The sequence below is a fragment of the Lactuca virosa genome, chromosome 1 (assembly GCF_052849685.1).
Source record: "Lactuca virosa cultivar CGN04683 chromosome 1, Lactuca_virosa_CGN04683_v6, whole genome shotgun sequence".
Lineage (NCBI taxonomy): Eukaryota > Viridiplantae > Streptophyta > Magnoliopsida > Asterales > Asteraceae > Lactuca > Lactuca virosa.
This window is the reverse complement of record NC_136426.1, coordinates 560,158-570,215: the sequence shown is the minus strand read 5'-3', so window position 1 is coordinate 570,215 and position 10,058 is coordinate 560,158.

Here is a 10,058-nt window from a genome sequence, read left to right as displayed (position 1 = left end):
TTTCGGGCCGTGCACTTCTATGCCAAATCTTAGAAAATTCATAACTTCCTCAAACGAAGTCAAATTTGGGCGTTCTTTTTATGGATGTTCTCGGTTTAACATATACTAAAACTTTTGTTTAGATCACTAAGGCTAAAAAGTCCTCTATTGTAAATGCACTATATACGTCTCCCAGTGCCGTGCCGGTTTTGCCGAAAAACTTCGACGGGCCATAACTTCTTCGTTATAACTCGGATTTCGGCGTTCTTTATATGTACGGAACCCTTGATACATATTCTACAACTTGGTTAATATTATTTATACTAAATAATCTATTGTCGAAAAGTCGTATTCGACCCCTATTATCTCTAAATTGACTAGCCCGGATCTACGGGCGTTACAATTATCTCCCCCTTAGGATGATTACGTCCCGGAATCATCAACAAAACAGGGTTGTATAATGACTCCATACGTTATCTCTTCATCCTAGGTAATAATCGTAACTTCTATGTTCCTTCGAATGAGTATCTAACTCTTGGACTCCTTGTCTGCAGGTGGTGCTCGATCTTGTACTTGCTCCCTATCTCACGTTATACTCCAAATTATGACCTTCAAGTCACAATCTCGATCCTCACTGGACACGAACTTAAGATAAGTTCTTTTATTACTACAATGGACCGATGTGTCATATTCTAATGACCTATCATCGTATGTTGCAACGCTTAGACTCAGGTCTCATAGAGTCAAATTCCAGAACATACTATACCTTCCTTATTGTTCTAATGGGATATAATCACATCTTAAAAGGTAGCATTTCTAGCTACAAGCAACTATCACGATACCTCTACTGATCGATTTTTATTTCAATCTTCCATCTTAAGTCAGATGCTACATCGAACTTGATTCTCTGAACCACATAACATACTTAATGTAGTCGGACTCAATTTGATATGACCACTAGGGTCGGAATAACAATCATCTTCTTAGCCATTACCGAAACGATGGTAATGACATACTTTAATAAAACGAAATGAATTACTAGCTCCTTGGTAACCTTGTGACTTTACCTGATCCAAGCGTGAGTCATGTGCTTCCGGTAGTATATGCATCTACTATCTTTCACACCTACTCATACTCGTCCTAAGTATTGTCTCGCAGTCCCCAAGTCCTAAAATCACAAAACAATTTAACACATACGAGTGTGTCCAAATAATCATAAAAAAAAAATTCCCTAGACTCTACTAGGACTTCTTCCATGCACATCTTCAATCATCAATTCTGCTTCAACTCGGTTGGTATTGGAAATTCAAGACCATGGGACAACTTTATGGATTATACCAAAAATTCTTTCTTTCTGCCAATCGAAAGTGTACTTCTCTCGTACTAGACGTATTATTTATTAGACGCATTCTAAAGGCAAGATACCTCTCTTACGATATCTTCTGATAGGTATCATTCACTATCGTAAGCCTTATTATTTCCTCTATTTTATCAGTCTATCATGGTTCGCATCACTTCCTGAACTTCTGCCATTGTGATAGGTTCGGGTGCAGGCGCAACGACCGATGCATGACCCGTCACATTCTTCGGCTCAGGTTGTCATCTTCCTCGGATATTTCCTAGTCTGTCTTCACCATGACGTTTTGTAAACCAAAGTAGACATTTGGTGTACCGAGGCAGGAATTTAAGATAGGAAAGTTTTTTTTACGATAGACGTATAAATCTCCCTATTACTCCGAAAAGTTACATGCCAGTTCTAATATCGTAATTAAACGTTTAGAAATCTGAACACATAAAATTTATAGATCCGGTCGGCAATAGACCATAGATCCGAACAAATAATAGCATATAAGGAATCTTTATAGCTATAACATAAAACATTTAGCACATAAAACATTTTAGGCATCTTTTCTAAAATACACTAGTGCTCGTGTCTAAAATATAGCAGACACTCATCTCACAATCATCGCTTAGCACTCTAAGTTTAAGTCTAGAAATTTCCTACAAATTCCTAGTTCGCTTAAACTAATGCTCTGATACCAACTGTGACATCCCCATTTTCACGGCCAGAAAAGGCCGATTTTGTTTATGCTTTATAAAAATCAGAGTACCTCTTTTAATGAAAATGTTGCGGAATTTGTTTCCAGAAAAGCATGATAAATACTTTATCAAAGCATTTCCGAAGAAATGTATTTTTATTCATTTTAAAACATTGGGATGTCATCGTCAATACAGAAACATAAGCATAAACAGAACTTACATTCATTTACACTGGTGATCTACATCTCTTTTAAATCTCTCAATGTAATGTAACTTCATATCGACACATGTGATACAAATAAACTGAGTGGGTCAGGTTGGGAAACCTGGTGAGTACATAGGGTTTTCAACCCACAATAATATAATTATTATGTTTAATCATTAAACAATTAACCCAATTACCCATCCCCATTATCTTATTTACTCTTAAGGATCTACCCTAAGAATCAACTATTTCTTGTTCATTCGTTCCTAAGGATCATCCTAAGGAATAGGCACGAAATCCATCATTGCCAGGGTTTACTCAACGGGCACTAATCCATAGTTGCCAGAGTTTTCTCAACAGGCACTAAATCCATAGCTGCCAGGGCTATTTCGTTTATCAACAGTATCGTTTCCGAGAATCCACTCGCAATACATGTCAATGGGTTTTTATCTCGTTTATCGACAATATCGTTTCCGAGAATCCACTCGCAATACATGTCAATGGGTTTTTAGAGTACATCTGGTGAATACACAGTTCAAACACCTACAGGTTGCGAGCCTGCTAGTGTCCACTGGACTGTCTAGAATAGTCTGTGGTTGTCATCCATACTCTGTTGAATGACGGGGCCAACACATGGGTAAAAGGCTTCTCTCATGGTTTACCTCTCACCCTTATCTCATGGTCTATATCACTTCTCATCATTTTATTTTTGTCACACAGCAACTATTTCATCTACCCATGTTTTACCTAACACATTCTGTAGATATAAAATACATATACAGTTTAAATTATTTAAAACATGTATAAAAATCTTTCACCCAGCACAGACGACAAGTATACAGACAATATACACACATAGCACGTAATTTATATTAAATACTTTATATCTATGTGTAAGATGAAAGGGACTATGCACTCACCTGAAAGGTGGTGACTCGGAACTCGGACAGCGCTTCGTTATCTCAAAACAATTTTCCCTTGACAAAACCTAGTATCAATACCACTAGGGTTTAGTCTAACGTTAACCGAGACTAATTAATAGTCTAGCTATTATTATTATTATTATATAAGCGTTAAACAACACTATATAACTCATAATAATAGCCCAAATAATTATTATAAGGTCCTAATAACATTACTATATTAAAACATAAGCTATACTAAAGATAGGTTAGGCGTAGCACACTTACAACAGGTTTTTCTCAAAAACTGGGCTTCGCCGGAGCAGCGTTCCCGAGACGAAAGGCTCCTTTCTCGGGACTCCGGGAGCCTCGGGGCTTCCTTCGGGTGCTAGGGAGGTTCCCTAGGCTTTTTGGGGGGGTTTAGGGGCTAGAGAGAGAAAGAATGGTTTGGAAAGGTGTGAAGAATGAGGGAACCCGACACCTCTATTTATAGGCTGGAAAACAGCTCTACTCGTCGAGTAGGTCCTCCTACTCGTCGAGTCCATGCCACATGTCACCTTCTAGTGGCTTGCCTTGGGGAGAAAGCCTTGGCCCATAATCAGCCACGTCACCCCTTTTGCAGCAGCACCCTGCCGACTTCTAAACCCCGTAACTTTCGCATACGAGCTCCGTTTTCGACGTTCTTTTTTTCCACGCGTAGGTAAAAACAAGATCTACAACTTTCATTTAGACTCCATTGGCTAATTCTCGACCGATCTTAAATTTAACGTTGAGTTCCTATTAATGAGATCTTCAACTCTCATTTAGGTTGCGTAAGCCAAAAACCGCTCGAACTAAAATTTGAGTTTCGGGTCGTGCACTGCTATGCCAAATCTTAGAAAATTCATAACTTCCTCAAACGAAGTCAGATTTGGGCGTTCTTTTTATGGATGTTCTCGGTTTAACATATACTAAAACTTTTGTTTAGATCACTAAGGCTAAAAAGTCCTCTATTGTAAATTCACTATATACGTCTCCTGGTGCCGTGCCGGTTTTGCCGAAAAATTTCGACGGGCCATAACTTCTTCGTTATAACTCAGATTTCGGCGTTCTTTATATGTACGGAACCCTTGATACATATTCTACAACTTGGTTAATATTATTTATTCTAAATAATCTTTTGTTGAAAAGTCGTTTTCGACCCCTATTATCTCTAAATTGACTAGCCCGGATCTACGGGCGTTACATAATCAGAAATGGATCGTGCCTCAGAACTTTCTCCAAAGTTGGAATCGTCACCCCATGCTTCGAAACACAAACCGGAAAAACAGGGGGCCATGTCGTGGTAATGGTCAAACCACAACTTGGTTCCTACAACTTAGGTTTTTCTTCTTCTTCATCTGACCTCTCTGCTAGCAATCTTTCCAGCTCCTCCAAATCTTTTTCTGGAGTAAATTCTTCATCTTTTAACTCTAGCTCTTGTGACTCAGATTGTTCTTGTTTATTAGGCAAGATATTATCTAACCATCTTCCAAATTCCTTCAAATCATCATCTGAGTCATACTCCTCATCTTCTTGCTCAAATTCATGTACTACTTCCACAAGAAAGGCATCAAGAGCATCGAGATTTGGAAAATACATAATAAATAAAAATAAAATTTTTTTAACTAAATATAAAAAAAATCAATAAATTACAAATGATAACAATTAGAAAATAAAATTAACTATTTGAACCGTTCCCCGACAACGGCGCCAAAAACTTGATGTGTGTTAAACGAACTAGTTTTAATCCTACTAACTTAGACACAAAATAAACACACGAAAGGCAGTGTACCTATCGATTAGTAATATAGTTCAAGCAAGTAGGGTATCGAGCACAGGGAACAGTAAATAATTAAAATAAATGTTAATATTATCTAAATAAAACAAGTAATAAAAATGGGGTTTTCTCTAGTTTTGCAAGACTATAAACTTAAGCAATCAACTAACACGCAAACTAAGAAACTAACAACTAAAGCAAATAAACAATCAACTAAATTCAATAATGGAGAAGACTTCTGTTTAGGTTCAATTCATTTACTCCTATGCTTGATTTTATGGTAAATATACCGGATTAACTTTTCATTGGCTACCGATTGAGATGATTAGGTTCACGTTCGTTATTGCTAATCCTTAGGAAACAGATTAATTCAAGCAGTGGCCAGTTGTCTAAATTAATAAGTTCCCTAGTTAATTAATTCGGGTTATGTAAGACTTGTATTGGTTAATTGAATTGATGATTCAATTAACCTCTTGTTGATGGTGTATCATACAAGCTCATGTATTAACTTACCTATCTTCTAGTTAATTCTAGTTTCACAATCGTTATTCCTAGACATATAACTATGTGGTCACATAAATCATATGAAATTGATAACTAAGAGATGTTCATACAACTTAATTACTGATTTATCAACAAAAAATAGTTGTTATTAATATATGAGGTTCTTTAACAAGCTTAACAAAACAATATCACCAATTAAAATTAATCCTAACCATAAAATCAATCCATATTCACAAAATCATCTACCCTAAACAGAAGATATGAGTTTTAACTCATGATTACAGTAGAAAGTAACTCAAAAACGAAATCAATTGATGCAAACATAGTTTAAACAAAATATTAAGTAAAGAGTAAACCTAAATTGCCTTTGATCTTCTCAAAATTGGAATCTAAGTTGAAATCTTGAAAACCACAGCTTCTAAGAACCCTTCTGGCCTCTAAAAATCGTCCATAACTTCCCCCATTAGTTAGGGTTCGAATGAGAAGCGTTTCTATATATATATATATATATATATATATATATATATATATATATATATATATATATATATATATATATATATATCTGAAAACAGGGGCTACTCGGCGAGTCCAGTGCCGAATCGGCGAGTCCATCACTTAAAATTCCGTGTACGGCAAGTCAAAGTCAAGAATCGCGAAACTTCTGACCAACCCGTCAAGTTGATGGCCAACTCGTCGAGTCCGTTTGGAATCAGAATTTTCTCAAAACGCGAAAGTCATCCGAAATTGTGTCTAGTTTTCAGAACATTTTGAATCTCGTCAATCGGGGTTACGGTTCATGAGATATGGCCAAAACACTGACGAGGGGTCAAGCTGTCCAGCAACATCCTTCTTTCTTCAAAATCCAAGATCCAAGCTTCCAATCGCCAATTCCTCTTCCTTTTCCATCTCGAGCCTGTCATTGTTTCTGAAAAATGAAATTCTAAACTAATTAAGCACCTTTAGTCCATTAAATGAGACAAAAACAACATAAAGTATTAAGATAATATATAAATTATATGACTAAATATGCCCATATCAAATACATCCCAAAAAGGTCAAGAACACTCAAAGATGCTATTAGGGTTCGAGATTAGGGTTTTAGGGCAATGGAGGCTGATAAAGAGGCCAACTCTTATGACTTAAGGTGATTATATAGGACTTGAACCCTAAAAATTAGGGTTTCAAACTAGCCAGATTACGCCCAACGTAATCCCTCGTACGCCCAACGTACGAGGCTCGAACCCGCGATCCACCCTCGCTAGTATGCTAAGCATACACTATGGTACGCCCTGCATACTAGCCACAAGGACCAAAAAATGAAATACTTTAAATACGAATGGCTAAAAGGAAACATACCCAATTCAAGTGTTGCATGATGCTTTTTGGGCTTTTTATGGATCTGGGCCTTAAGGGAAGGGAGGCCCATTAAGGCAAGGGTAAAAGAGCCATTTTTTCCTTAACTCAAGAATTAGGCTTTGGACCTTCGAGTTAGAGTGTGACCTAATTTCTAATTAGGGTTTTATGCTTTTGTGTTAGGAAGAGGATTTCACGAGTCATCTGCCGAGTGCGATTTGATATATTCAGTCTGAGGTGAGTCTTCCTTCGCAGTATCTGTGGGTCGAAGGCACAAAGGTTGGCCCACTAGTTTATGATGGACGATGATGATTGTCTTTGTGACAATTGTCAGTTATGCATGTATTTGTTTGATGGATCTGTGATTACTATTATGATATTATGTGGTAGTAGTAAGGGTAAAATAGACTCGGTATCCGGTTGAAATAGACCGAAGGATATTGCAAGCACCCATATATGCTTGATAGTATCCGGTTGAAATAGACCCAAGGGGTAGGCAAGCACCCATATATGCTTGACAGTATCCAGTTGAAATAGACCGAAGGGGGTAGGCAAGCACCCAGATATGTTTGGCAATATGTTTGTTTAGTATGTGGTATGTTGGGGGAACTCACTAAGCTTTGTGCTTATATTTTTCAATTTATGTTTCAGGTACTTCTAGTTCGAAGGGGAAGGGCCCGACCAGATCGCACCACATCACCGTATGTTTGCCGCACTTAGTGATTTTGGGGATTTGTACTCTAATAACATGTTACTATGATACTATATTAACTAATTTGATATTATTGTCTTGTGATTTGAATGAAATTAAAAACAAAATTTTATCTGTATTTTTGGGACGTTACATTATGAGTTTAAATTTGAGCAAATTTTGGGGACTGCCTCACAATTTGCCAAAACTCAACAAGCCGGAAATATTTGTCAGCTTCAACACAGTAAACCTCAAGAGCATTCTCTAGAAAAGTATTTTCATTTTCACAAAATTTTCGGCTTCTTGCATCACCCAACGAAACACATTGTTAAACTGAGTTGCAAGTGTATTTGCTTGACTCCATTTGGAGTAGATTTCTTCTTTACATCAAGGTACAATGGCTTGGCATTGTCTAGCAAAGTATTTTCATTTTCACCATTTTCGGCTTCATGCATCACCCTACGAAACACATTGTTAAACTAAGTTGCAAGTATGTTTGCTTGCCTCCATTTGGAGTAGATTTCTTCTTTACGTCAAGGTATAAGGGCTTGGCGGTTGTATTTTCGGCGTCTCTCCTCCAAAAATTTGTCGTAGGGAGGTTAATTTGGATTGGGTCTTTTGTTACATCAACCCATGAACGAGCCAGTAACATCTCTTCTTCAGGGGACCAAACATGAACTATACGAGCCATTATCGATGAGGTTTTGAAGAAGACGGAAAATAAGAAAGTTAGGAGAATTGAATTAAGAATTTGAATGTGGAGAAGAATGAATAAGGATGATGGTACTTATAATTAAGGATTGAGGGTTTAAAATTTGAAATTTTGAAAAAAAAAACGGTTATATTTTTGAAAATGAGTATTTTGTTTTGAAAAATGGTATTTTTTGAAAATGAAAATTTGAGTAAATGGTAAAAAAAAAACAAAAAAAAAAGAAAAATGGATGATAAATGGGTTCTCTCTCATCGGTGAAATTCCACCGAATTGCCGAGCCAAGCTCGGCATGCCAAGTCCTCGGCCCGATGTTCGCCGAGGTTGCCGACCCCAATACTGAAGCCACTCCCACCAACCTAATGAATTTTACCAAAATTAAAATACAAAAGGGAAAGTTTTGGGATTATAAATAATATACGAGACTTAAAATGAAGGTCAATGCTAATAATCGATTTAGTTTGCGTCAATAAAACAAATAGATTAGATTCTATTTTAAGCTTTTTTGAGATTTATATTTTAACCCTTTATTTTATTTAACCTATATATCTTTACTACTTGACTAATTATTTATTTTTATCATTTTAATCTTCAATATTAAATGTTAAACTCATAAATGAGTATATTGTAATTTTATCGTATTTAATTTTATAACTATAACTAATAATTTTATATATTTATCATTTTTAGTTAGATTTTTTAGGGCATTTTATGTTTATAAGATGAGATATTGTTGTTATTATTTTGTGTAAAATAAACATATAAATAAATGAATCAATCAAATCTTCGAAGAGAATAAAAGAAAAAAAAAAAAAATTGTATGAAAATACGCAAGACATGACCCACAGATAACTTATATATATCATCTACTATTGTCGATGAAGTAAAAGCAAAATATGGTCTTATATGGACTTTAGATTTAATAATCTTTATTTTAATATCATGTATTGTAATATAATGTTTAATTTTCTTTATTGTAATATATTGTTTTCATTTAGTTATTGTCAAATACTTTTTAATTTTATAAATTTACATATGCTTAAAATTAACAAATTATATGAGGGGTTTTCTTAGAGTATTTCATAAACATGGGGGTATATTAGTTCACTTTATAAAAAAGAAATTAAAAGTTATGAATGATTGAAAATGATTTAAGTTAATAGCTTTCACTTTGATAAAGTTAGGTGTTGTTTGTTTTTTTGAAACAAATATTTATGAAGTCTGCAGACCACCTTTGCAGCAAAAGAGGTGAACCAAACGGTTGCAACCTGTAATAAAAATCGTGTTTGTTTTTTTAACATTTGCAGGCTGCTGCAATAACCTGAAATTTAAATAAACTGATTTTACAAACTGAAAATAGTGCTCAACATCGAAATTTTAATAATTTTAGTCTTAAAACATTGAAAGAATACTAAAAAGAACATATAAAAAAACAAAAATATAAAATTTCTAAAAAAAATGTAAAAGAAGCTATCAATTTTTTTTTTCCAGAAAAAACTAATTTTAAAGAACACAAAAAAGAAAATTATAAAAAAAATTAAGAAAATATTAGAAAATTTGTAAAAGAATCACACATGTTAGAAAAGATTCAATCGAAACTCAAAATATTATTAATAGAAATGGTAAAAAAAAATTTAAAAAAATCGAAGTTTTTAAAAAAAAAATCAAGTTATAAAAAATTGTGGAAACTATAAAAATAAATTGTATCAAATCCGTAAGTCAAAGTTTTTTTATAAAAAAATCAAGTTATACCAAATTTCTAAAAAAATCACTTGGAAAAAATGAAAGTTGAAGAGGTTTGAAGAGACAAGTCAAGTGTTGCACCGCACAGAACACGCGCTCGCCCAGGACATCAGCAGGTTCAGAGCGTGCCT